Genomic DNA, 27,522 nt, shown 5'->3' with positions numbered 1-27,522 from the left:
ATAAAATTAAGCTGTGACTCAGATCTGTACAGAACAGCAGATGCTTCCTACCTGTAGGAGACATCTGTAACTTTTTTGGTTGCCTGCTCTGAACTGTCTTCCTATGTTTGGGGAATTCCTAACAATTTGAGTCTTAGCAAGAGACAGCCTCTCACTCTAGATGCTAAAAAAGCCAGCCAGTCATTTCTTTTGCAGGCTTAGGTTTAGCCAATCAGATGCAGGAGCTCCAGAATTCGACATAAACCAATGGGAAGATTGGCGAATCCATTCTGGTAGCAACATCCAATTTCCAAAGGCACTGGGGACAGAGCACCGTCCTACATGCAGGGTTTATGGGGATAGGAGCTACAGAATCTACTCTTGCTTGGAACACTAATGAACTTCCCAGACAAGTTCCCAAGACACACCCCGCAGCGTGTAGCCTCCTTTGACCTAGGGCCTCAAGCCTTCCCATCATTCTGCGTGCTACGCAGTATGTTTCCAGCATTTTCCTTTTCTGCTTAAGTTAGAATTCACTTCTGTTGCTTGCAGCCAAGAACCCTAAGGGACACAGAGCCTCTGGAATAGTGACTTAGAATTTACAAGAGAAACCAGTGAATGGAGTATAATTTCTCTTATAAGCTATCAGCTGCCCCTAAAAGAGTTGAAGGTAAGTTCATTAGTGAAGAGATATGTGTATATTTTCCTTTAATGTAAGACAGGGACATGGGTCTGGGATACATGGGGCAAGGCCAGTGGCGGTGATAATCTAGAAACAAGGATGGGAAATCTTATCCTCTTATCTAGGTCCAGGCCTAGATAACTTAACACCGCTTAAAAATGCAGGAGCACAAAACTGTATTCACTTTACAAAAACATAAAACAAAATAACGTACATTAAACACATGAAAATGTTTGCCTATGGGAGTTGGAAATAGGAGTGGGGAGTGGAGATAAAAGGGAACGGTTGGGGGGAAGGTATAGCTCAGAGGTAGCTGGTAGTGGCTAGGCATGCGCTGGTTCAATCCCCAGTACTGCCACAAACAAACAAACAAACAAACAAATAAACGTAATTACCTCCCCCCGGGGGAAAAAAAAAAAAGGAATAGCTGAATAAACTCACGCAAAATGCAGGGCCTCTATCTGAAGACATCTGGTCCACATATTTGGTGCCACTTCCTCTGCCCCTGAGATCTCCAGAAGAGAAAGAAACTCCAGCTGACCCTCCTTTCAGCTTGGCGAGAAGCAGAGCAGAACAGAGCCTGAAGGTTTTCATGGGATTCACCACGAGGCTGATACTCCCAGCTCAGGTAAAAACAGGCAGCAGTGGGTTGTAAGAATGCCTGGGTGGGGAATTGTGGCCGAGTATGATGATATCAAATACCCTATTTCATAAACAAAACTCTTTTAGTCTAGACCTAATAATGATACCATTGCAAAGTTTGGAAATAGATGGTGGTGATGGTTGCATAACATCATGAATGTAATTAATGGCACTGAATTGTACACTTAAAATGGTGAAGATGGCAAATTTTGTTAAATATCCTTTACCACTACCTAAAAATATTAATAATGTAACATACCAAAACCCACTGAATTGTTCACTTTAAATGGGTGAAATGTATCTTATGTGAATTATACCTCAACAAAGCAGTTAAAAATTATTCTAAGTGTTTAGTGATCTTCACTTTTAAACATTTGGCACCTGGTGCTGAACACTGCAACCTTTTGGGAACTGAGAAACTGTCCCTCCTGTCTAATGGATCACTTCCCTTTCCCAGCACATTAGATGCATGTATCAGGGACAATAGTAATACGAACATCCCAAGGTTTGGAATACATCATAAGTTTATCACTGAAAAGAAATAAAGTGTAGTAAATATCAAGAATCTAACATAGATAGATACCCTCACCTAGAGATTTGGCAGCCCTGTCAGAGGGAAGTTGAGAATATTCAAGTTACTTGCTGGTAATCCTTTTTTTCTTTTTTAAAATCTATGAAGGTTAACTGAGAAGCTGCTGGCTTCAAGTCCACAAAATGTCAGACAACACCTTTGAAAGCTCCCAAAACTGGATCAGCCGCAGCTGGAAGGGTCAGAGCTGCGACGGGCGCCCAGGCCAAACCTCACAGCTGCGCAGCGTAGCCTCTTCATTTCTGGACCGGTTCCTGTATTTGCCCTGGCCATTCCTCTGTCCCTGCCATCAATCATGCTGTTCCCTACATCTGGAATGTCTTTTCCACTTACCAGCAGGTGCCCCAATTCCACCAATCACTCAAGGTTCAGCCAAAATAGCATTCTCTCCCTTCTCCACCTGGAAAGTCACGTTCGGATTGAAACAAATTGATTTCAAAGTGATGATTGCATCTGATTTGAACAAATAAATGACAAAATTTTTTACATTATTGTGAAAAGGTAAACCTAGAATGGGTATTAAATTACATAATTATTACTCATTTGTTAGGCATGATAATGGCACAGGTGTGGGGTGTGTACGTATCTATAAACCCTTATGCATTAGACGTCCATAGTGAAGTATTCAAGGATGAAATTATGTCATGTGTACTTTTTAAATTTGCTTTAGAATACTGACGAAAAACTAAAAGTGGGAAGGATAGGTGAAACAAGATTGGCAAAATGTTGCTAGGTGTTGAAGCTGGATAATGGATATACAAGGTTCATTGTGCTATTCTTACTACCTTTGCATTTATTTGAAAACTTCCAGAATAAAGTTTTTTTAAAGTAAAAAAACAAACAAAAAAAAGCCAAAGTGATGATTGCAGACACACCTCTCAGATATTTTTGACCAGGTAGGGGGTCGGCGGTGGAGATCACAAGTGTAACATGACTCTAATTGCTGGCATGGGAAGACCAGCAAAATCATGTTGAGAAGGGAAAATACCATCCCTATGGCTCCCTACCGTCCTACAAGTTTAGACCTCCTAGATCACCTAAGGATCTTCTTTCAATATCAAAGGAGGCATTTTAAAATAATTATTCATGTAGTGTAGCTAGTGATTTTAACATCTTAATTCAAGGTAATGACCTTTCTTTACAAATTAGTCTTCTATAATTATTATGGTAAAACACCTTGTATACACATTTTTTCTCTCCTGGTGTGACATTTAACTTTTGTTGAATTGCTCTTAAATGCTTATGTTAGTGGCTCCCAAGGAAATAATTGCATTACCTGGAGCAGTTGCTTCCAAATCTTTTAAAAGTCACAAGCATAGAAAATAATTTTTAATTTGGGAACACAGAAGCAAAAGGCTGAGTCAACCCCATCCCCAATTCCTCTGCACAGGGAGCATATTTATTTATTTATTCAATCATCCATCCATCCCCTTGTCCATCCATTCCTTTTTATCTCCATTCCCCACTCCCAGAGGCAACCATTTTGACGTGTTTACTGTATATTATTTTGTTTTCTGTATTATTGTAAAGTGTAGCGTTATTTTGTACTCCTGCATTTTTAATTTGTGTGACATCAGGTTGCAGATCTCATTCCATTTCTTCCTTCACTCCCTCAGCACGGGACCCACAGTGTTGCTGAGTGCACATCTAGTCTTTTACACAGGACTTCATGGTGGCCATCGCCTACATGAGCACCCATCCCCAGTGAGGGGCACCCTGACTGCAGCAGCTCCCTGGGTCCGCAGACCCCACCATGATAAATACCCTCCTACATGCCCCCTTATGGACCTGGGAGGGAACGGCCGGATCATAGAGTACATAGACATTCATCATGACTACGTACCCTCTATTGCTCTCTAGACTACACTCCTCTAAAAGCTGTATATAAGGTTTCCTAGAGGCCTACAGTGCCACCAGCATTTGGCATGAAAAGGAGAATATCTGTGAAGCACACTGGGGAGAAAAGATGAGGCTGCTTCTTGGAAGAAAATAGGCCTCTGAACTCCTGCAGCCTCATCCCTGCAGCCTCCCTGGGGCAGAAGCATCAACACCTTGGGGCCCATAACCCATTTCGAGGCATTTCTCTGCACCAGGACACAGAGAAGGAAATGCCAGAGTAGGATGTCCTCCATCCCTACCTCCCACCACCTTCTTAAAAAAATTAACTCAATGCTCAGGATTATGTGGAATGAAAAACTACTGTTAAATTTCTCAGGGTGGGACTTACTGTTCCGCCTCCCTGGAGGTGTGAAGGTGTCTACCAGGAGAAGAACCAAGGGTCGCCGCCAGCCAGCCACCAACACTTCCAGCACTCATTCCCGTTGCCACTGATGCTGTTGCTTTCCATCCTGCCACAGTCCTGGAACCAAATATTGTTATTTCCAGTTTAAGGGAGAAGTAAACACTGAGGACGTGACACAGGTAGGGCCTCACAGCAGAGGGTCTGAGGGGCAACTGGAACCTAGGCCTGCTTGACTGCAAACCACAATTTCTTTGTATGCCCTCCTGGAAGATATTGCAAGAACAAAGGGTAGAAATAAGCCTGCAGGAGAAATTAACCCTGCTTCCTTGGGGAACCTGGGAGTGTCATGTACAGAGCTAAAGGCTCCGGGACTGGGCTCTCCCAGGAATACTGCAGATTCCCAGGAAAGCATGGCTCCCTTTCTTTTGTCCTGTGACCCCAGGTTTCTGGAATTTTGGTCTGGCAGTTGAGACACAAACATGTAAACTTTGTTTGGAAAAATCTGATGATCTAAGAATCATGGAACTTGCTTGGATAGATTTTTTCCTATTTGGTGTTTTGTTTTCCTCCAGAGGTGTAAAGTGAGTGACTAATATGTTTTCACAGTCTGCGCGTTGAGGCTGACAGAGAGAGTAAAATAGGCACCTTTTCTGTTACTAAAAAATGGAAAGGAAGGGGGAAAGTTTTTTTTTTTTAGAGAATTATTTTAAAAATCCCAGTTGATGGGACGATAAGGAGATAAATAGCTCAAAAGATGACATCTTCATTTATTCACACGAAATGTAAGGGTTTGTTGCAGTCTGGAGTGAGGATTTCCAGGACTCTCGTCTATATTAAATTCTAGGAGAGGAAGAAACATTTGCTTATAGGTGTCTCTAGAAATGCAGACAGTTTATTAACCAGGCAGGAAGCTAATCCGCACATGCTTGGCCTATAGTTCAGAGTTTCTAACAACACCAGGAACTGAAGACAGAGTAGGTCTGACAACTCCCTTCCTAGTAGTGAAGTGTTCAAACCTGGGGTCACCGTAGGTGTGATGAGGCATTCTCTGGATTTCCAGAAAAGCATTTTCACCTCAGGACTTGGAGTAGATGTATCACACCCAAAGCATCATATAGCCATGGGAAATACACTTAGGACATTTGTGTGGGACTTCAAACAAGGACAGGCTACTGAAATAGTGACTCAAACAGCTATATTTATGAGTACATAATTATAGGTAGTTAATTATGGTTTTCCATCTATATATTTAGAGAGATTGTAGATAGTACAATTTTGGGATGTGATGAAGGACAATGATGTCAAAATATATGTGCATATGTCTATATACATACACATATTCAAGACCAGAAGCCAATTAGTATCCATGGCATAGAACAAGAATGAGACATTTTTGGACCTTAAATCTCTTTTTAAATCCTATTTTAAAAGCTAATTAAATAAGAGATCTGTCCTTGTATGTTCATAGTAATTGCAAGTTGTTTGCCTCTCATATCTCTCCCACTGCATAGCAAGATGCCAAATTCATCCTATGTTTTCCATTGGTCACACCTCTGACTCATATCACTGCAGTAAGCCTTAATTTGTTTCTTACAAAGTCTTGAAAATAGAATATTAGGAAAGAACACATCATTTAATGTGTTCATCACTCATATGGAAAATAAACAAAGCTCGTCTTTAATTGTAATATGTGCTTATAGTATTAAACTCAAGGTGTGGTGGGCAGTAGACTGCCCCCATCTTCCTTAAGAACTTCCCACTGAGCCCAGGCAAGTGGGTTCTCCTAAGTGTTGTTTCTGTTGTGTGGTTCTTTTCTACAAGACTAGCTGATCAGTCCAGAGTAGAACCCAGAGCAAAGAGGGAAATCATTCTCTCTCTCCTACAAGTGGATATTTTGACCAAGAAGTGTTTGCAGCAGCAAGCACCCAAAGGAGTAAGTCTCTGACTGTCTGGGCTCAGCGAGGTCCCCAGAGATGCCCTGGCTCTGCCCCTTGAAGGCCTGGTGCCCCCTCCCCACTGCGTTCAAGGCCATGCCCTAGTAGTCTCCCACAAGTGCCTCCACCCCTCACGTTTTTTCTCTTTTTTTGTTTAAGTTCTCTTTGTTTTTGTTCACTTGTAAACAGAGAAATCTCAATTTAACATAACACAACACACATGTTTAATAAGATACTATTTCAGTGCTAATGTGGAATTTATGGTTTATGATAAAATGAAGATCATAGAGTCATCTTCCATCTAACTCTGTCCTATCTGAAGAACTCTGAATAGCCACAGCTGATGTGTTTAGAATGATGTGAAGTAAGTTAAAACAGCATCAGAGAAAATGGAATTTGTGGGGAAATGTAGAAATTGTTAACTTAAACACTAACTTCTTTTTTTTTTTTTTTTGAGTAAAAACGTCTGTTTGATATTCTTTCAGTATCCCAGTCTCACCACCACTAAAAGCCATTCAATTTCTTATAACCAAAGGCAAATCTTGGTTTGGCTTAAGTGTCAGATATAAATGTTCTTGCTGACTGACTCAGGATGTAAAAGTCCTAAGTCATTACAGGGTAGTGAGGTTTCAAAAAAATTTAAACAGCAGGAAATAGAGCAGAACTTTTACCAACACATGCAGACTACAGTAGCAGCCACAAAATATGTAGTATCCTGTTCAGCCACATTCACTGGGCTGGATTATACTGTCTCATAGGCCCATTAACTCTGGAAGAACTTAATAGGTATATATTGTTTAGAGTGGGGGTGAGCAGTGTAATTAAACCCATAGTCTTTAATTCTTCTCAAGTTCAGATGAAAGCAATGATTTTGGTTTTGTCTAACATATAGGGTGTGTCTCCAATTAAACTAAAATCATAACAAGCACCTCTGGTTTCTTCTTCAGGATCTCAATCACAAAAACTAATGGTATGGTTCTGCTCCTCCCCCTCCCACCCCCATTCTTCTGGAAGCATTTTTTTTAATTTCAATTATAATATTTTAATTTATTTATTTGACATATAGTTGATTTGCAATGTGTTAGTTTCTGGTGTACAGCAAAGTGATTCAGTTTTAGATATACATATATACATACTTTTTCATATTCTTTCCCATTATAGTTTATTATAAGATACGGAATACAGTTCCCTGTGCTATCCCTCTATGTTGTTTATTTTATGTATAGTAGTTTGTATCTGGAAGCAGCAATATCTTGATGTACCTGAAAATCTCCATCCAGGGCACAGGTACACATCTGATCTCCTTTTTGCACAAAAAGAAATGGCCTAAAGCTGGGGACAGAGTTTGATAAGATAAGATGTAGTGACTTGGGTTAGAGTTCCAGTCTGTCCCTGTCTAGAACATCCTTTCATGGACTCCTGCCCCTCCCATCAATTAATTGAGGTTCTTTCTCACTCGATTGTTTATAAAAGAAGATATTAAAAGAATTCCCAGACCTGCGCTTTTGTAAAGATGTCTAATAATACCACACCTTCCCTAGTCTAAATGAGAAACGCAAACACGTCCTAGGAGTCTCCTGGTTAAGTTCACTAATGAGTCTTATTGCCAGCCCAGTGACAATTCTCAGCACACTGCGCATGAGTCCTTGAGTGCCAGAACATTGTCCAGTTCATCTTTGCATCCCTAGCACCTACCATCATGTGGGCTATTAGGAAGCTCAATAAGTATTTGTTAAATAAGCATATCTTCTTTGTCTTTCCTACTAGAATTTAGTTCTCAATGGGAGTAAGACTAAACGTTAGATTCCATACAGGTCAGACAAATTTCATGCACAAGGAAAGACCTTAAGACATATCCCAATACGTATTTATCAAATTAAAGAAAAAATAGTAAGTTTGGCAAACACAAAGAGATTTTAAATACAGAGTCTTCAGGCAAACTGGAGAGTCTGAACAAGGCATATAAAAAGACCACACAAAAACTCAAGACTTTGCACTAGGAACCAGGTGAGTGGCCCCCAAAGCAAGCCCCAGAAGGGGAAAACCAAGCTGGGCTGAGGATTTTCAGGAAAGCTTCAAAAGAGAGACGGAACCCACTGGAAATGCAATGACTGGGTGAGAGGCAGACAAAGCCAGCCACTCCCACCTCCCCGGGGCCTCAGAAATAGTCACCACTCCCACTCTTCAGTTGGATGTTGAGTCAAACTAAAACTGTCATGAAAGCTAATAGGCTTTCCCTCCTCTTTCTTTTTGCATCTAAGGCATAACAGGGAAAATACAAAGACAACAAAAACTTTTGTAATAAAAGTGTGCTTGAAGGAGTGACTTATTTATTATCTTTGGCAAGTGTCCACTGAAGGGTCTAACACTGCATCTCTCCCTCCCTGTGATTTGTGTGAGAGGAGGCAGGTAGCAGAAGGTGATTTCATTCCTTCTCTACATAAGCTTTCACTCATCTGCCTCTGAAAATAACTCTTTATCTGGGGTTTAAGTGGGGCCAGGTCTAATGGAATCTCAAATGTGAAATTTTTATTTTTTTAAGAAGAAAACAAGAAACAAAAACCCAACACAGCAAAGGCCATTGATTTGTACACTTTAAAATGGTTAATAATTAAGTTTATGTTATATGAATTTTACCTCAATTAAAAAAAAATGAATCAAGCAACCTTAATTTGCAGTTAAAGTCTTTCCAAGGCCATGAAATTTGTCCATCCTGCTTTGCATTTGTAAAGGGCTGGACCTGTCCAAAAGGAATTTAGCACCTTGAGGAGTCCTGGGCTCAGAATTGGAGTTAAAATCCCAGCTCTGCTTCGTCTTGAGGACCCTTTAACCTCTCTATGCCTTTAAAAAAAAAAAAAATTGTCGTCATCGTCGTCGTCATCATCATCATCATCATCACCATCATCATCCAGGATTGGAATATCTCGTCACCTAAGTCTCTTCCAGAAGTAAACCGTCTGATTTAAAAGCAAGAGGCATCTACATCTTTATTGCTATCTTCCACAAGAGCTCCTTTCACATTTCATCACTCACTGTAGAGGCCCAGTGACGGGACACAAGCCCCGAAACCCAAGCAAATCGCTTTCCCTGGATCTCTCCTTACCTAGACGCACATTCACTGAAAAGAACAACAAATTAACACATTCCAAGACACAAAAATTAATACAACCTAAGTCTGCTCCCAAGAAGTGAGCAGTCTATTTACCATTACGTAAACATTTACAAAAGGACTAATCACAGCACAGCCAGGGAAACGCAGTGATCAGAGCAGGAGTAGGGCGCGGTGAAAGCTGGGAAAGGAGGTGGACCGCGCGGGCACAGCAGCGCGGGAGGCCGGCGGGGCTGAGCACTCCCGCGCAGGCGGGGCGGGGCGGGTGAGCAGGTGCGCTGCGGGTAACAGCCCCGTAAGCACCATTATTCTTCCCATCTGACCTAAGAGCAGCTCAGGCTTGGCAGCGGACACAGAGATCCCCACGATGTTCTTAATTACAAAGAGAAAATTAGTTACCTTACGGTGGAGAAAATTGGAAAACAGCTTCTTATCCAAGGATTATAGTTAAAAATCACTCGATAGGGAACAAATTGACATCATGTGTTTCCTGATCTAGTGCACTGAGAAATCTGTGGAATTTCTGCCCAAAGTACCAAATCTGATTTTAATCATAAGGAAGCACCAGGCTAACCCAAACTGAAGGACACTCCGCAAAGTAAATAAATGACTAGGACGCTTTAAAAATACTGTCATGAATGGGAAAAAAAAAAAAAAAAAAGCAACTGTTCCCGATTAAGAGACTAAAGAGACATAACAATTGAAAACAATACATGATCTAGGATTTTCTTCTGCTATAAAGAAGAATTTCTGACAATTGGAAAAATCTGAATAAGATCTGGAGCTTATATAATAATATTGTATCGATGATAATCTCTTGATTTTGTGGTTACGTGAGAGAATGCTCTTATTTTTAGGAAATACACACTGAAGGGAGAAGTAAAGGGGCATCATGTCTGCAGGTTATTCTCAAGTATTTCCCCATAAAGTATGTGTATATGTGTAAGTGGAGGGGAAAAGAATAAAACAAATATGATAAAATGTTAACATTTGTTAAATATGGGTGAAAGATATTTGGAAATTCAGTGTGCTATCACTGCAACTTAAAATTTGATTTTATACCAAAATTAAAAGATAGGGGAGAGGAGAGAGAGTATAGCTCAGTGGTAAAGTGTATGCTTAGCATGTACAAGGTCCTGGGTTAAATCCCCAGTACCTCCACTAAAAATAAATAAATAAACCTAGTTAACTCTCCCAGCCCACCCCTACCGGAAAAAAAAAAAAAAAAAAAAAGAGGAAAAAAGGAATTCAGATTGAGCCTGTTGATGCTAGAATACAAACCCAGATTGGTGTGGTCAGGTTTTTGACTATTGGGTATTTACTGCTTCTCTATCTAGATCAACAATGTGGGACACCCTGGATTTTTTTTTAGATATAACTTACAAACTATAAAATTCTCTCTTTACCTGTATAATTCAGTGGGTTTTAGTTGTGCAGCCATCATCACTATTTCCAGAACACATTCATCATCTCCAAAAGAAACCTCCTACCCATTAGCAGTCACTTCTCATTCCCTTCCATCCTCAACACCTGGCAACTACTTTCTGCCTCTAGTAGATGTCCCTATTCTCACCATTTCATTTAAACAGAATCATATAATATATAGCCTTTCATGTCTGGCTTCTTTCACTTAGCATAATGTTCTTAAGATTCATCCATGTTGTAGCATCTATCAGTTCTCTCCATTTCTTTTAATTACTAAATAATATTCCATTGTATGGACATGCCACGGTTTATGCATCAGTTGATGCATATTTGGGGTTTTGGCTGTTGTGAGTAATGCTGCTATGAACATTCATGTACAAATTTTGGTGTGGTTGTATGTTTTCAATGCTCTTGGCTGTATACCTAGGAGTGAAATTGCTGGAACACGTAGTGTATTAGTTTGCTAGGGCTACCAGAACAAACCACAGACTAGGTGGCTTAAACAAAAGTTATTTTCTCACACTTCTGGAGGCTGGAAGTCTAAAATCAAGGTGTCAGCAGGTTTGGTTTCTTCTAAGGCTTCTCTCCTTGGCTTGCAGATGCATCCACAAGCAGAAAGCTAACTTTTCTCTTGCTAAAATTGTTTACTTTTGATGACGTAAGTTCTAGGGTCTTATCATGTTTAAAAAAAAAAAAACTTGGGGAAAAGGGAAAGTAGGATGTGAGCATGGCAGAGAAAATTCCTCTCTTCCACATTTGGTTATTTGGTTATTAAAACTTAAAAACTTCTTTTCAGAATCTTTATGACATTGGTGCTTTATAAGAGCCTGGTGGATTTTTCTTTAACTACAGAAATCCAGAGGTTGAAGAAATTTTAAGTTATTTTGATCTACATATATCTACATATATTAAATACCTTTTAAATAGCTTTTAGCTTTTTTGACATAATAAAAGGTACTTTAAAGAAACCTATTTTAATAGATTTAATTTGTTATTTTTGTGTTAAGTAGTGTGAATTTTTTGGCCTTACTTTCTGAAAGATAAGGTCTGAGTTATTCACTCACAAAGAGCCTGAAAGGGTTCATTAGAAACAGCTAAGAGCAAAGGTGGAGCATCCAACACAGCTGGGCAGGGCTGGCCCGCTGACACTACTGGCTGGTCTTCTGGTCCTGCTTGTCCTCAGGGTCAGGTTGGGACAAGCACTTTTCACCCTCAGCTACAGTGAATGGATCCAATCCATCCAGGAGAGCATCATCCAGGGAGGTGTGTCTAAAATGAGTTGTCAGAGAGAGCAAGTGGCCTGAGGCAGGTACTGGGACAGGTGCAGAGTCAAGGGAGTCAGATGCCTGAGGAGGTAAGAACAAGGAACGTGTCCAATAGAGCAGAGGAATGAGAAAGTTCTGGAGCCTAAAGCAGAGCTTTACGCTCTACTAATAGAATGTTGGTTGGGTAGGCTGAATGCTTTGAAACGTTCCAGAATAGAACACACAAGAAGAATAAGAAAGTTTAAAAGACATTTGAGGTCAGTGTCACAAAACATGGAACAGAGCAGAGGCATGTGGCTCCAACAAACCAAAATGAATTAGATTCAGTTATTTGAGAGAGCTGGTTCTAATAAATTTTGAAAAATAGTGTTTAAGTAGGTTTAAATCTCTTGAACTTGGCTTAAGAGCTGGCATACGGGATTAAAGAAATGAGGATATTGGATATTTCTATTTAAAGTGTAATTTTTTTCTTAAAAATCGTTTAACTTTTCTTCATCGTCATTGTTGGTATTATGTTACTTTCTTAAAGTTTTAAAAAGAAACTGACTTCTGTTTTGTCATAGTACACATCTGTATCAAATACTCTGTAAGAAGAGGTGTTGTTTTTGTTTTCTTAGTTTTCATTCCTGAAGCTTTCCATGCCCAAAAGGGAGTGCCTGCTACACTGTACAAAAGACACCCATGATCATCTGGTAAATGTATAATGAGGAAAGGCAAACTGCATCTTCAGGGCATGCCAAGACCTCCCAGGTATGTGTCAGACACTTTATTTTGGCAAATTAGAACTTGTATATTTCTGTAATAAATAATGTGACCTGTTTATTTCTCAACTACTTAAAGAAAGGTGAAACTGTCTACTCCCCAAAATCAAATTCCAACCTGCTGAAACAGATCTACAGGATTATCTTTTATCTTAACAAAAGATAAATGTCATCAGAGAGCCATATCAATTTGGTTGTGTTGGTGTGGCATTTACAGAAAATCTCTCAAACATAGACATCATATAATCTGCTTGAGTCAAGAAATTGGACTGACTCTGCAAATATTGAGGGTCTACTATAGGGACCATTACAGTTATGATATCCAGTGAAAACTCTGGAATAATATTGGCTAGGTTTCATATTTATAAATAGTTGGACTCTTTTAGTTACTCAGTTAAATCCACTTAGAATCAAAACCTTATGACATTTAGTAGAATTACCCAAAGGAAATAATAGCAAAAGCAGACTAAAGTGTTGATTTAGTGGCAGTATCAATTCATCAAAATTCTTTAAAAACAGATTGATTAAAAAACAGATTATTGATTCAAAGAACATGAGACAAATTCTTTTCTGTTCTTTGAATGTCCAGAATATGCAGAAAGAATTAGCAAACTACAACTAGAATATACAAAAGTTGCAGTAATGGACTTTTTCAAAGAGTTCATTTTTAAAGCGTGTACATTTTAGACTCAAATAGTCAAAGGATACTTATAGGTGAAGGTTAAATAAATATGCTTTTAGAGGGGGGGAAAAAACCAATGAATCTGCCAAGAGATCTAATTGTTTTCTTCTTAACAAGTCCTATTTTCAAAACTGCCAGAAACCCAGAGAAAACTGCAACTTGTGAAGGGAATCTTCCCAGTGCTCCAACAGGAGTGAAGTCTCCTGGGCTTTCTTTTCACTGGAATTTATAGCCCATTAGGGATGATGTCTCAGCGGAGTAAGTGCTTAGCACCACTCAGGCTGGAATCTCACCGTCCATAAACATTTCAAAAATATGCATCTAAGCCAGCCTCGGCTAGAAGCCAAGACAATACAGTAATCCACTTGGACAGCTGCGAGGGTGAAGCTGGGTCAGAGATAAGCAGCACTTGGCTGACCTGACAAGCTCAGACCTGGGTCTGTGCAGCACAGGTGTCCTGGCTGTGCCTGCCTAAGGCTCCGAGACTCCAGGATCCAACCTCTGTTACTGTAACTACGCTCACCCCAGATACATAACATTTGCCCAAGTGAATAAATGTTCCTAAATTCATGCAGGGATACCGAATATAGCTGCTGAAATAAAATCCTCAGTGTTTTTCATTTTTAATTGGAACTTTAAGTTTCTCCCAAGTTCTGTTTCATGTATTCAAAAAATATATATTGAGTGCTTCCTATGTGTTAGGGTTTTCTTTATGGTTAAGTCAAATAGAGGAAAGAGAGCAGCCGAGGTTTGCCCTGTTCGGTTTTCTTCCAAGTGAACCAACTGCCAAAGGAGTCCGCAGTTTAGACTTGATGTTTTCTATGGCAGCCACCAGCTGTGAGGAAACAAAGTATCAGAGCTTACTGGTGACAGATGGAAGTAATGGCTTGGGTTCAAAATAAAATTGCAAGTTTATAGACCAACAACATACAAAAAGCAAATTACTTTGGTGACACAATGCTTAAGGTATGCAGTTGTATAAAAGCATAATTTAGATAAGCCATTTGGTGTTGCCAAAATACTAGTAGATTTGAAAATTAAAATATTGTGATTATGAAATAGGTTAGCACCCTCCATATACTCCCTACCTCTAGTGTAGTAACCAGCGTGCTTTCCTCTGCAAGTGACAGAAACCCACCTCGAAACCATTTGAGCATACGAGAGTGTATTATCTTGTGTGTAACTGGTAAATTCAGGGTGTGGCTGGTTTCAGAATGACAGATCCAGGGTCTCAGATGAGCTTGTCAGGTCTCTCCACTTAGTTCTTTCACTGTTCTGGACCTATTCCCTTCTATGCAGGTGGGCTTTTTCCACAAGGCAGGGAAATTATCAGACAATCTCCCCCAGTTAAGATCTGCCCCCATATCCATAAAGCAAAAAGCAAAGTGCTTTTCCCTCCAACTCTAAATGTAAAATCCCAAGAGGGATTTTCATTGGCCTGACTGGGTTGCATGCCCTTGACTACTGAAGTCAGGTAAATGGGATACTGGGAATGTCTGGAATGAACGTTCTGTGCCCACTATGGAACAGGGTCCTGGTTTAGCTGCCTGACCAAAATCACACAATTGCACTGCTGTGGGAGAGAGCCAGTCTCCCAAAGGAAGAGCTACATAGACAGAGCCAAAAGACATTCCTGAAGATGCCAACTACAAATCTGCCCTTACTTTTTGGTTCATCTATGTTCCATTGAATGTTTGACTAATACAATTATATTCTGGCTCATTAGTTCGTACACTTTAACACGCATCAGAAACATCTAGACGCCTTATGAAAACACAGATCGCTGGGGACCACCCTAGGGTTTCTGGTCCGCAGTCTCTTTCCAAGTGATGCTGCTATCTGAGGACCACACGTTGAGAACCACTGTCTTGGGATTGACTTTTTAAATTGTCAAAGAGCTTCTTATCCAAATAAATATTCCTTGATATATCTCTCAGGTAAAAATCTCTCCAGTCTTCAAGGGACATGTCATCCTGATGCTAATTAGCATTGTGGCCTTGAGCAAGTTACTTATCCACCCTGCCAATATTTTCTCGTGTGAAAAGGAAATAATGGTACTTACTTCATGATTGTTGCAGAGATTAAATGAATTAATGTAATACACTTAAAAGTACGTGTAATATATAAGTATGTGATGTATAAATATGTATGTAACATACAAGTGTTTCCAAGTATTTAAACTGCTCTGGAAAATAGAAGAGAAATCATACAAAGTATTTTATAATGGAATCAAAAATATTAAAATCAAATCCTGAAAAGGATTATGCACACCAGTCCCACCTATGAATTAACCATGAAAATCCTAAATAGAATATTAGCAAATAGAATCCAGCTATACATTAAAAAAAATACAATATCACAACCAAGTGGGTTTTATTCCCAAGTTGGGAAGCTAGTTCAGCTAAATCTATTAATATAGTTACTACAGCAATAAGTCTGAAGCAAAAAAATCATACAATCATTTCAAATGCTGGAAAGATAATCAATATTGACTCCTGGTGAAATTTTTTAGTGAAGTCAGAATAGATGAATAGTAGACATTTGTCATTTCTGTTTTTAGCTATCCAGCATCAGCTTCCTATTCTGAGGTATGGAGTTTGTGTGAATCTTGGTGGGACATTGTCTTTATATCTTTTCCACAAGAAAAGCCAGGCACTTGCTTTCCCTGACCCTGGGAGCCACAGAGCAAGCACCAACCCAGACTAGGTCAACCAGAGACCCTTGCCTGGGACTTTGAGTCAGGAGTGAGTAATGCAAAGAAGCAGAGATGAATAGGATCTGCGGGGGAGGCAGGAGGCATCTCAAACTGACTGCTCTTGGGGCATAATTTTGTCTGCAGTCTGGCTTCCTGGCATTTTTTTTCCTGCAAAACAGACAAAATTTGAATTTCATGTTAAAAAGATCACTATTACTGTGTCTTTCGAAGGTGGGAAAAAAGCATTCCAGGTAGAGGTAATAGAATGCATTAAGTTTGTTCTGATGACCCAAGGGATAAAACTAGTAACAATGTGTAAATGCTCCAGAAAGTCAAAGAAAATTGGCAAGACCATTGCTGGCATTTAGACAGAGGATGCTTGGTCTCCACTTGGTAGGAAAGTTGCAGAGAAGGTTCAAATATCAGTTGGGTACTTGGACAGATAAATGCATGTTTGCAAACCAGAGATTTATTAATGGATGCTTCTCAGTTCAAGAATAAGCAAAACCCCAAATTTCAGAAGAGTCCCCAATTTTATGATTCCTAGTCTTTCTTGTTCTTTTGGGCTGAGTTTGCATCTTTTTTTTTTAATTGAGTTATAGTCAGTTTACAATGTTGTGTCAATTTCTGGTATACCGCACAATTCTTCAATCATTCATGAATATACATATATTCATTTTCATATTATTTTTCACCATGAGCTACTATAAGATATTGAATATATTTCCCTGTACTATACAGTATAAACTTGTGTGTGTATATATACTCCCAGTTTATCCCTTCCCACACCCCTCCCTGAGTTTGTATGTTTAGCCTTCCCAGGAATTCCATGGGCTATCAAATCGCCTTCCAAAATTTTCTTCCCTTAAGCTACCCAGATTCTGTTTGGAGTTTTGAAAACAAAAATTTTGACTAGTGCAAGATGAATATCTTCTTGACCTGACTTAGAAAGTGTATATCTCAAATCAAAAGCCAACATTCCTATTTAATGATGAAACATCAGGAAACATTGCCATTAATGTCAGCAATAAGGCCAGGCGGTCTCTATGATCATCTACCACATGACTCTCCAGATTGTTTTAGGGAGTGGGTGTCAGGGAATGGCTCTCATTTCACCAAAGCCTTGTGAACAGGGCGTGGGCAAGCAAGCTGAGTGGCCAGTCGAAAGCCTGAATCAAGTCAAGGAGAGAGCCCCACATACCAGGCCACGGGAGCTACAGCAGACGAAACTTGATAATACGGTTTATCATGTCTTAAAAGGCTTAACAAATGTTCATATTCTTGTCTCAGCAATTTACTTCCTGGGATTTGGCCTAATAAAATAACCAAGGCTGAGAACAAAGACTTGTGTGTGTCAAGAGGAGAAAATTTGCACCTGGTCCTGATAGACAACAAGCAGTCTGTCTTTTAAGTAGGAAATTACTTTCTTTTTTGTCTCCTTCTTCCTCCACTCCCCTTTTCTCCACCTTCCTTCCACTCCTGGTCCTCCTCTCCTTCATCCTCCTCCTCCTCCCCACCCCCTCACTCTCTCTTTAATTTTATCTTACCTTAATAAGCCTTTTAGTTAGAAGACAGAAGTCTTGGGCTAGTCTGAATGGGATAGGTTGAAAAAGTAATAAGGTAAGTGCTTACTTAGGGAATTTTTAGGTTTGACTTTGAAGTTCCAAGTGGTGGAAGCTCTTGGTTTAAGAATCATGAGACAATGTGGTGAAGAACTCTCAGGATGGGGAAATGGACCCCCAAGATCCTGGAAGCAACTGGGAGCTTTGAGCAAGAGATGAAAAGTAAGGAAGTGCTCTGTGGCCAAGAACAGTTAGTAAACTGGAGGACCAGCAATGTCTGATCAGCTCAAATTTCATTCTTCTTCTACAAGTAATTTCCGTAGAATTTCTGTTAAAATCTATAAAACATAAAAGCCTAAAGATGGCTGTGTCTTGAGCTTGTGTTCGTGGGGAGCAAACAGAAGCACACAGGGACGATCTGGAAATGGCCTGAGAATGTAAGCAGAGAGGAGGCGGGACTGAGATGACAGGACACCTCCAGGGGAATTTAAACACCGCCTCCCATCCAGGAGTTCTCACAACTGCTGGGAGAGCACCAAGCCTCCTGCATTCACATGGGAACAAGACACAGTTATTTTGTTTCTGTAGTGAAGAAAAGGCTAATCCTGAAGGTAAGGGAATTTGGAGACATTCCAATTACATATGTGCAAGAGTATTTAGCACATCATTATGTATACCCAGACCTATCTACCTTCAAAACAACCTGAAATTTCAGATGTCAAGTCAGAATTCTCAAACGCACTGTCCACCCTACCACAGTTTGGAGAAGGACAGATCCAGCCCCAGCTCTGGGTCCCTCGTGGCCCATCCACTTTCTCTTCCAGTTCCCAGCTCTATTCTGGCCATAAGGGGGCTGTGTGCACACGTGGGAACATCTTATCCTCATGTCCGAGTTCTAACCACATGCTTGCCCTCCCCTCGGGGCTAACAGCAAACACACCAGTGGTGTGGTCCATTCTTGGGAGAACAGACTGGGGGACACAGGGCCCAGTCAGTCAGAGCTCAAAAATGAACTTCTCAAGGCAATTTGGGCAGGGAATTTTGGATATGCAGAGCACACTTGAAGGAGGAATTGGGACAGAAAGGGACCTCTCAGGAGAGGTCTGGTTCAAGTACTGGATCAAATCCAAAAAAAAGCTTTTTGAGGATGATCTGTCTTAAGCTTTGTTTCCCGTGTGATTTGAGCAGTCTTGTTATGGGTACAAGGATATCTGAGTACAGGCATACTGAAGAGGGAAAAATACAATCCTAAAGATGTTAGTAAGAAAAAGGAGATAACTAGGTAATGTAGAAGATGACCCCCTAAATTACAGGTTTCCTGGCAGGAGGAGTCGGTGCCTGCCCACTGCTGGATGAAGCTTGGTCCGAGACCTCTGGTGGGTAGGGCCATGTCTAGAGGTGTTTGTGGCTCAGGAAGTCTGCTGATGGGTGGGCTGAGTTCCCACCCAGTATGTTGTTTGGCCTGAGGCTTCCCAGCCCTTAAACCTACAGGCTGTTGAGTGGGTCTAGTCTTGGTGCTAATAATCCAAACAAGATGTCAGCCTCCAGGAAAGCTCATGTAGATTAACTCTCCTGGAATGTCCGCCACTAGCTTTTATGTCCCCTGGGTGAGCAGCAGCCATCCCCTACCTCCCCAGGAGACCCTCCAAAACCGGCAGGCAGTTCCAGCCCAGGTTCCCGAAATCACTGCCTCTGCCCTTGGACCTGGCACTTGCGAGATTCTGTGTGCATCTCCCAAGGGAATGAAGTCTGTTTCCTCCAGTCATGTGGGGCTTCTGGAGTTAAGCCCTGCTGGCCTTCATAACCACATGTCCTGGGGTCTCCTCCTCTTCCCAATGCTGGAACCCCAGACTGGGGAGCCTGAGGTGGGGCTCAGAACTCTCACTCCTGTGGGAGGGCCTCTGTGACTTAATTACTCTTCGGCTTGTGGGTCGCCCACCCCAGAGGAGTTTGTAGTCCAATTATATCGCAAGCACGCCCCTCCTATCGTCCTGCTGTGGTTCCCTCTTTATGTTTCCAGCTGAAGATCTTTTTTTTGCTAGGTTCCAGTCTCTTTTATTTTTTCCCCAATGGTTGCTTTAGCAGTCAGTTGCGGTTTTGTTGTAATCGCGAGGAGAAGGCGAGCTCTTGGTCCTACTACTCCACCATCTTGACTGGAAATCCTAAATCACTAATTAAGGTTTTTAGCAGAAAGCCTTCTTCTGTTCAGGTATTCCCAGGTTGTACCTGGAAATCTTAGGATTCCCAGCACCATGAACCTACTCCAGAGGCATCTGTTTTATAGCTAGAGTTTACTGAATTCTATCTTCTAAACCTTGTTTTTATACGGATCATTTCACAGCTGCCCAGTGAGGTAGGTGCTGTTATCATCTCTAATGCCAAGATGAGGAAGAAGAGGCTTTGAGAAGTAATGTGACTGGGAGGTGAACCCGGGCAGATCGGCCCCCAGAACCCCCAATACTAACCACTAAGTGGCAATTTCCTAGTTTAAAAATCCAGAATGAACTTAAAAACTTGTCATCTGGGTCAAAGGGACTGCCGCTCTCCTAGCTTGGTTCAGTAATGTAATATGGGCATCCTTGCCTTTTTTCCAGCACCCTTCCTGGGGACGCATCAAGTCTTTCCACGCTTCTTGATTACGCCTCTCTCCTGGCAGCCCAGTATAGTATAAAGAGTTTAAGCCTTGGGGTCACACAGGTTAGAACTTAGCTTGCACCTGGGGACTGGCTGTGTGTTTGAGCCTAAAAGGCTGTTTGTTCTATTGGGAGTTCAGGCACTATGACTAATCAGAGCGAGTATTGCTCCTCCTTGCTCCCTGAAACACCTTGCAGAACTGCTAAGAGTGTGAGAAGGGTCTGTGTTAGTGAGACACAATTTCAGCCACGTTGCATTGGATACGATGAACAATGGCATGTCATGGCAACAGACGTGTAGAGGTTGCTCTGATTATCCAGGTTTCAGCTGGGGTACTGGGCCTCCTCCCTATGGCTGCAGCAATAGCATCATGGAGGCTCATTCTACTCTAGAGCAACTATCTTTAGACTGTGGATGTCTCCAAGTGCAAGTGAGGGGGTAGAGGGTGGGCAAATGAGTTTTGCCTCCAGCAATGAGACCCGAGCAAGGAGGGCTGCCCCTTGAAGTGAAGCACTGAAACCGCGCAAGTCCATTTCACCTGCCTTCATTAATTAAGGTGGTTTCAAGGCACGCATATCCTCCAAGCAGCACCTAGCCTAGAGATGCTTGCCCAAGTTGTCTTCCAGGAACTTGGAAGTCACACAGTCAGCTGTGTCTAGTTCCAGTTGAGCTGGTTAAGAGTGGACAAGACTACCGGCCCTCCAACCGGGCATGCGTGAGTGTCTGCTTGGTGAGCTTTTTGAAGTCAGAGGGCCCAAAACTCCACCCTCAGATAGTGCTAAGCACCTCCACTTTTGAATGTGCAGAAGCCCGTAGCTTAGTCACGCTTGCGCAGAATGTAGATTACCACACCTTTCCCCTGGCTCCCGTCTCCCCACCCTTCCCGCACCTCAGACCACCATGCTGCTTTATTCTTTAAGTACCCTGAGCCCTTGTCTTTGGGGAGATGGATCTGAGACTTGTTTTTACTTCTCCTGCATGGCTGTCTTGAAAATAAACCCTCTCTTTGCTTCAGAATTCAGCATAGCACTGTTTGGCTTGCTGGGCATTGGGCAAAACAAATTTGGTTCATAGCAGCACTTTGAGAGATTCCTAAACATATTGGGGTTGGGGGTATGGGGACCAAGCGGTAGAAATTGAACTTGGTGATAATCTGAGGTTATATGCAAGTGGGAGACATTGCTTCCACCCCAAATCATCATAAGTAAACTCAGTTACATTATGACGAGAACTGGGCATTTGTGCTGTTGCTCTGAGGTCCTGGAATCTACACTCTGGACATTGACAATGACTTCAAAGATTGTGTCATTAATGACACACCCAATATTTAAACCTTCTTACTGGGAGTTGTCCAGCCTATTTCAACAGATCTCAAGACTAGGATTCACTGTTCTGAAGCACCTCATTCTACATTTGGAAACATTAATAAAATAGGGTCTTGAAAATTAAGCCTGCATTTGTCCCTGTGTAATATGCACCCTTTGGCTCTACAACTTGAGGCAATAAAGGCTAAGTCTAATCTATCCTCTACAAAATACCATCGAAAATGTAAAGGCAGCCAGTCTAGCTGAGGCATCACTCTTCAAAGCTAAACGTTAGTGCTCAGGTTAGTTTGTGCCACTGTTCCTTGTGTGACATGTGTCAAGGATCTCCATGCTCCTGATTTTTCAGAGTACTTTGCAGTTGTCTCTTTTCCTTATAGACACGACATTCAGAATTGAACGTCACGTTTCTGGAGAGAGAGAGCAATTATCATCCCTGGTTTTCTATTAGTGCAGATCAAGATCATAGTTTTTTTTTTTTTTTTTTTTTTTTGGTGGAAACCCCAAAATGGGTCTATACTGATATAACCGCTGCCCGCATTCCCTGAATCACTCTGACATGAGCTGCTGCTAAACCCTGCTTTCGCTTTGCTCAAGGCAGCTGCTGGGCTCCTGTGAGACTCAAATGCCCTCAGGGGTAAGTTCTAGCAATAGAGGAAACAGTCTATCCAATATTATTAAGTCTCTGTCTCCAGATTTCAAACAATCTAATGTTTTCAGTCACCAGTTGGATCTTTTCAGAAAAGAATAATTAAGTACCTTTTAAAATGCCAGAGAGGATGACAGTTTCTCTAATGTTTTAGCAATTATGCCTTGCTATGCAAATATAGAAACAGCCTGAGTTAAAGTCATTTTTTTGGTTTTCACATAGAATTTAGGTTTAATGTAGAAGTATCTTTACTATTTCAGTTCTGAAAACAATAGAGTCTTAGGAAAATATAGAATATTTGTATTAAGCTTAAAGACTAATTTTTGAGATCCTGTCAGGAAACCAGCTACTTTCATGATCACAAAGTCTAACTCAAAATAGAAAACTAAAATTCAGTTTAAGTCTTCAAGGGTTTTAAAAAGATTAAAATTAGAGTAAGTGTGTGCAATGTGTAGGAAACCTTACAGGATTTTTCCAAGCACTGAATTGTGGCCCCTTTGTCTAAGTTTAGCTTAGGTAAGTGTTAAAAACCTCAGAGATCAATGTTACACAGGATGTCAGCGCTAAGATCATGGTGCTGGGAACTGCCAGGGCTTGCATATCTGTCCAGCAGAGGAAGTGGAATTTGTCAAGTTCTTACAAATATGCAAGTTTCTAGGTTTTTTAAAAGCCTATTTGGTTCATTTAAGAATTTTACAAATAATTCAGCTGAAACTAGTTTATGAGTTCAAAACACATTACTTCATACTTCATCATTCTTCAGTATTTTAAATCACATTTGGCCTCAAGATAATCATAACCTTATCCAACATGTAATGTCATAAAGGGAAGATTACAGGGTATTTTGGGCCAACTTTTGTGTTTATGTACTTGAAATATTTCATATTTCTAAAAGCAGAGAAAGGCAACATGTTTCATTTGAAAACTTTTTGAAAAAAATACCAAATAATAGAACAAAACTATTGATGTTAAAGTAGTCACCCTGCAAAAAGACAACTGTCTTACTCACGGGTGGGCAGACGGACAGGTTACGTCTAGGACTGGCCGTTCCTCTCCAGCTTCCCTGGAGACCAAGGTCCTGGGTGGAATCTCTGGAGGTGGAGTTTGCAGAGTTATGTGGTGTTCTTTAAAATGCAAGCTGAGAAGTAACTGCAGAGCCCCTCCACCCTTCCCTGTCCTTAAGCTCTGCCTCCTCCTGATGGCCCAACCCCCAGTGGGAACCCATTGGAGGGTGTGTCTCCCCAATACCTAACTCAGTGGGAGATGGCTCCCTGCTTGTGTCTGGTCCAGTCTTGCTCAGAAGAGGGCTCAGTGACAGCTACAGAAAGGCCAGCTGAACCCATGCAGCCAGTGGGGTGGGAGACGGCAAATCCTTTCCTGGGAAAGAGGCTAATCGTTCCCAACAGACAAACAATGGGTAGTAGACTGACTGCTCTGGGTGTCAGAGAGGAGAAGGGGAATGCCCAGACGAGGATAACTGACACGGCGACATGGCAGAGCACAGAATCATCCACTCCTGCCTGGAGACTGGATGGCCTCTGGGAGGCTGACCTGCCACTCACACTGGGCCTCCTTGTTCAGACTGAACACCGATGCCTTTCTCTGCCCTGTGTGGTGTCTCCCCTCTTTCTCTCCTTTCCTTCAGTGGAATCTTAATTTGGTCAGAAGGTCAAAAGGGGTGGGTAGCGAGAAGAGCACAGGGAACTATAAAAGTGTATCTGAATTTTTTCAGTCTTTACCGAGACCATTGGCTTTATAACTTCAACATGCCAGTAATGGAACCCACCCTCTGAAGCAAGAGTGATTCATTTGTAGCTGCTGGGAGAGGTCCTCAAGGTACAAGTGAAGAACTTCAGTGAGTGCCAGGCAGGTGGGAAGGAACGGAAACTACGCATTATTTATCCTTTAAGTTTCCTACAACTAAATGACTTTAGAGAGAATGACAATGGATAACCTGTAATTCATAATTAACTAAAAATATTTATATGGATAGTTCTTCTAGGTTCCATACATAAATAAGAAAAAGCACATAAAAAGAAGGTAATACTTAATTAAAATGTATGGGACAGCCACATGTAAATCAGTAAAGTTAGAATACTCCCTTACACACCATACACAAAAATAAACTCCAAATAGCTTAAAGACTTAAACATAAGACAGACCACCATAAATCTCTTAGAGGAGAACACAGGCAAAACATTCTCTGATATAAATTGTCACAATGTTCTCCTAAAGCAGTCTACCAAGGCGATAGAAATAAAGGCAAAAATAAACAAATAGGACCTAATTAAACGTATAAGCTTTTCACAGCAAAGGAAATCGTAAGTAAAACAAAAACACAACCTATGAGCTGGGAGAAAATATTTCCAAACGATATAACTGACAAGGGTTCAATTTCCAGAATATACAAACAGCTCATTACAACACAACAAAAAAACAAACAACCCACTCAAAAGATGTGCAGAAGACCTAAACAGACATTTCTCCAATGAACACATATAAATGGCCAATAGGCACATGAAAAGATGCTCAATGTTGTTAATTATCAGAGAAATGCAAATCAAAAATTTTTTTAACTTTAAAATCCCAGCTATTCCCCACCCTCCACATGTCACCCCAACATCCTACTTCCATTTTCCATTTCCCAGAACAATGCTTTTAAACTGTTTTTGCACATTCTTTTGATACATATCTCTGTGTCTCTAAGTTATGTGCTTACAATATCATTTCTCGAATTCCCAATTTTAGGCATTATCTATTGATTTCGCATTATGGGGAGATGAGGAATTAACATGAGTCTAGCTCTCTCTCTCTCTCTCTCTCTCTCACACACACTTCTCATTCCCCTTGTCTCCAAATAGAGTTATATTTTAAGAGTGCTATATAAGTAACCAAAATTTCATTATTATGACTGTGTAAACACTATTTACCATTGAGCCAGGTGGTATACTTTGAATGTTCTCCCTTTCCTGTACAGCATTCCATCCTGCCCTAACTCCACTCCATTCGCCTAGCTTTAATAATTACCTTTTTTCCCATTTGCGTAATTTTCTCTGCATAGTACAATTGAGCCTTGAACAATGCAGGTGTTAGTGGATGCAGCACTGCCCCTCCCAGTTGAAAGCCTGCCTGTAGTTTATGGTCAGCTCTTTGTACCAGCACTTTCTCCCTATCCATGGTTCCACAGCGACATATTGAACCAACCACGGATGGTGTAGTGTCATAGTACTTACTGTTGAAAAAAATCCACATGTGAAAGTGGACCCATATATTTCAAACCCCTGTTGTTCAAGAGTCAATGTATTTCTTACTAGTTCAAACCTGTCTTAGTCCATTTGGGTTGCTATGACAAAGTACCACAGACTAGGTAGCTTGTAAACAACAGAAATGTATTTCTCACAGTTTTGGAGGCTGGAAACCAGAGATCAGGGTGACAGGATGGTGGAGTAAGGGAGCTCTTCTTGGCTGCAGACTTCTTGTATCCTCACATAGCCAAAAGGGCTAGGCAGCTCTATGGGGTCTCTTTTACAAGAGCACTTATAAAAGCCCCATTCACGAGGGCTCCACCCAAATGACCTAAGTACCTCCCAAAGGCCCACCTTCCTACACCATCACCTTTGGGGGTTAGGATTTCGATATATGAATTTTGGAGGAACACAAACATTCAGACCATAGCAAACCCTAAACATTCCTCAATTTTGGAATTCTCTTCTCTGTAAGGTCAGATACGCTAGATATTCAGTCAGCTCCTTCTCTGTGCAGAAGTCCCTCCTGGAACTTCCCAATGAGGGCGTGTCAGGATAGGTGGCTTCCAGGTCTGCTGAGGGGGTCTTGCTCTGGGATCTCCCTTGACCATCCTTCTGGAGAACACTTTCGTCTCTCTACTGTGTTGAATCCTTGGTTTCTCAGAACATATATCTTCTTCTATCTTGGTTTACTCTCTTGTTAAAGCCACATCCACCGTTAGCCTCCTGAGAAATGGTGCATGAATACCTTCTCCTTTTCACTGCTGTATGGTAGTTCACTGTGTGAACGTAACACAGTTGTTTTTTCTTTTTCATTTTATTGTTGACAGGCTTTTGAATTATTTCTAGTTTGGGAATATTACCAACAGCGCTGACATAAAGATTCTAGTGCGTGTCTTGTGGTGACTTTGTAAGAATTTTTATTGGGTATAACTTAGGAGTGAAATGTCTGGTATAGAAGATACATATGTTCAGATTTAATAGATATTGCCAGAAAGCTTTCCAAAGTTGTTGTACTAATTTATAGTTCCACCAGGAATGTCTGCGAATCCCAGTTTCCCTACAGTCTTGGCAACCCTTGGTTTTTCTTCCTTATTAATAGTAGCCATTTTTGTGGGTATGTAATGGTACCTCACTGCGGTTTTAATTAACATTTCCCTGACTACTAATAAAGTTATAAAACTTCTCATATGCTTACTGGCTATTTGGATATCTTCTTTTGTGGAGTCATAGTTTAAATCATGTTCCTATTTTTCTATTAGGATTGTCTGTCATTTTCTTATTGATTTATAGAAAATATTATATATTCCAGATAAATGTCCTTTATCAGATAGATGTACATATAATGAATATCTTCTCTCTGTGAATTGCTTTCATCATCTCTTAATGGTGTCTTTTGGTGAATAGAAGTTTTAAATATTAATATAGCCCATAATTTTTTTCTTTAACAATTAATGCATTTTAGGTACTGTTTAAGATATCTTACCCTCTTCCAAGATCAAGAAGATATTCTCCTATGTTATCCTCTAAAAGCTTTGTTTTATCTCTCATCTGGAATTGCATCTGGAAAAACATTTTCTGTATATATTGAAATGTTTCAGTATGGTGAAATATTTCAATACATTGTCTCATGTTGGCTCAACCTTGTATTTCTGGAGGAAACCCTAATTGATGATGAGACATTATCTTTGTTACATATTGCTAAATTCAGTCTGCAAATATTTTCTTGAGATTTTTATTGTCTTTATGTTAATATTTGGACTTAAATTATGTTTTTCTCTTATACTTTCTTTAAGTATCAAGATTATACTAGTTTATTAACATGTTATGGGAAGGATTTATTATTTTTCTGTGTTCTAGAATAAGATTGTAATTACCTGGCATCTGAATTTTTGGTAAAACTTGCTTGTAAAATCATTTGGACCAAGTTGTTTGGTTTATTTTGCAGGGAATGCTTTTAAATTACTGACTCAATTTCTTTTATAGTTATAAGACTATTTGGTTTCTCTATTTTGTTTTGATCTACTTCATTAAATTGTATTTTATATACATTTATCTATTTTGTGAAAAATTTTAAATTTATTAGTATAACATTACTTTCAATT

General features: G+C 40.5%; 1 long non-coding RNA gene across 1 annotated transcript; it reads right to left on the bottom strand.

Moving 5' to 3' along the window:
- Window positions 1–866: 866 nt before the first annotated feature.
- On the bottom strand, window positions 867–23,330 carry LOC116662691. Its single transcript, XR_004318687.1, has 4 exons — window positions 23,182–23,330; window positions 4,120–4,251; window positions 2,226–2,345; window positions 867–1,322 (listed from the first exon to the last, which is right to left on the bottom strand). It is a non-coding gene; the product is annotated as an uncharacterized LOC116662691 (long non-coding RNA).
- Window positions 23,331–27,522: the final 4,192 nt, after the last annotated feature.

Source organism: Camelus ferus, chromosome 3 (genome assembly GCF_009834535.1).
Source record: "Camelus ferus isolate YT-003-E chromosome 3, BCGSAC_Cfer_1.0, whole genome shotgun sequence".
Taxonomy (NCBI): domain Eukaryota; kingdom Metazoa; phylum Chordata; class Mammalia; order Artiodactyla; family Camelidae; genus Camelus; species Camelus ferus.
Note: the sequence above shows the minus strand (reverse complement) of the source record. Positions and strands in the feature narration are given on the sequence as shown.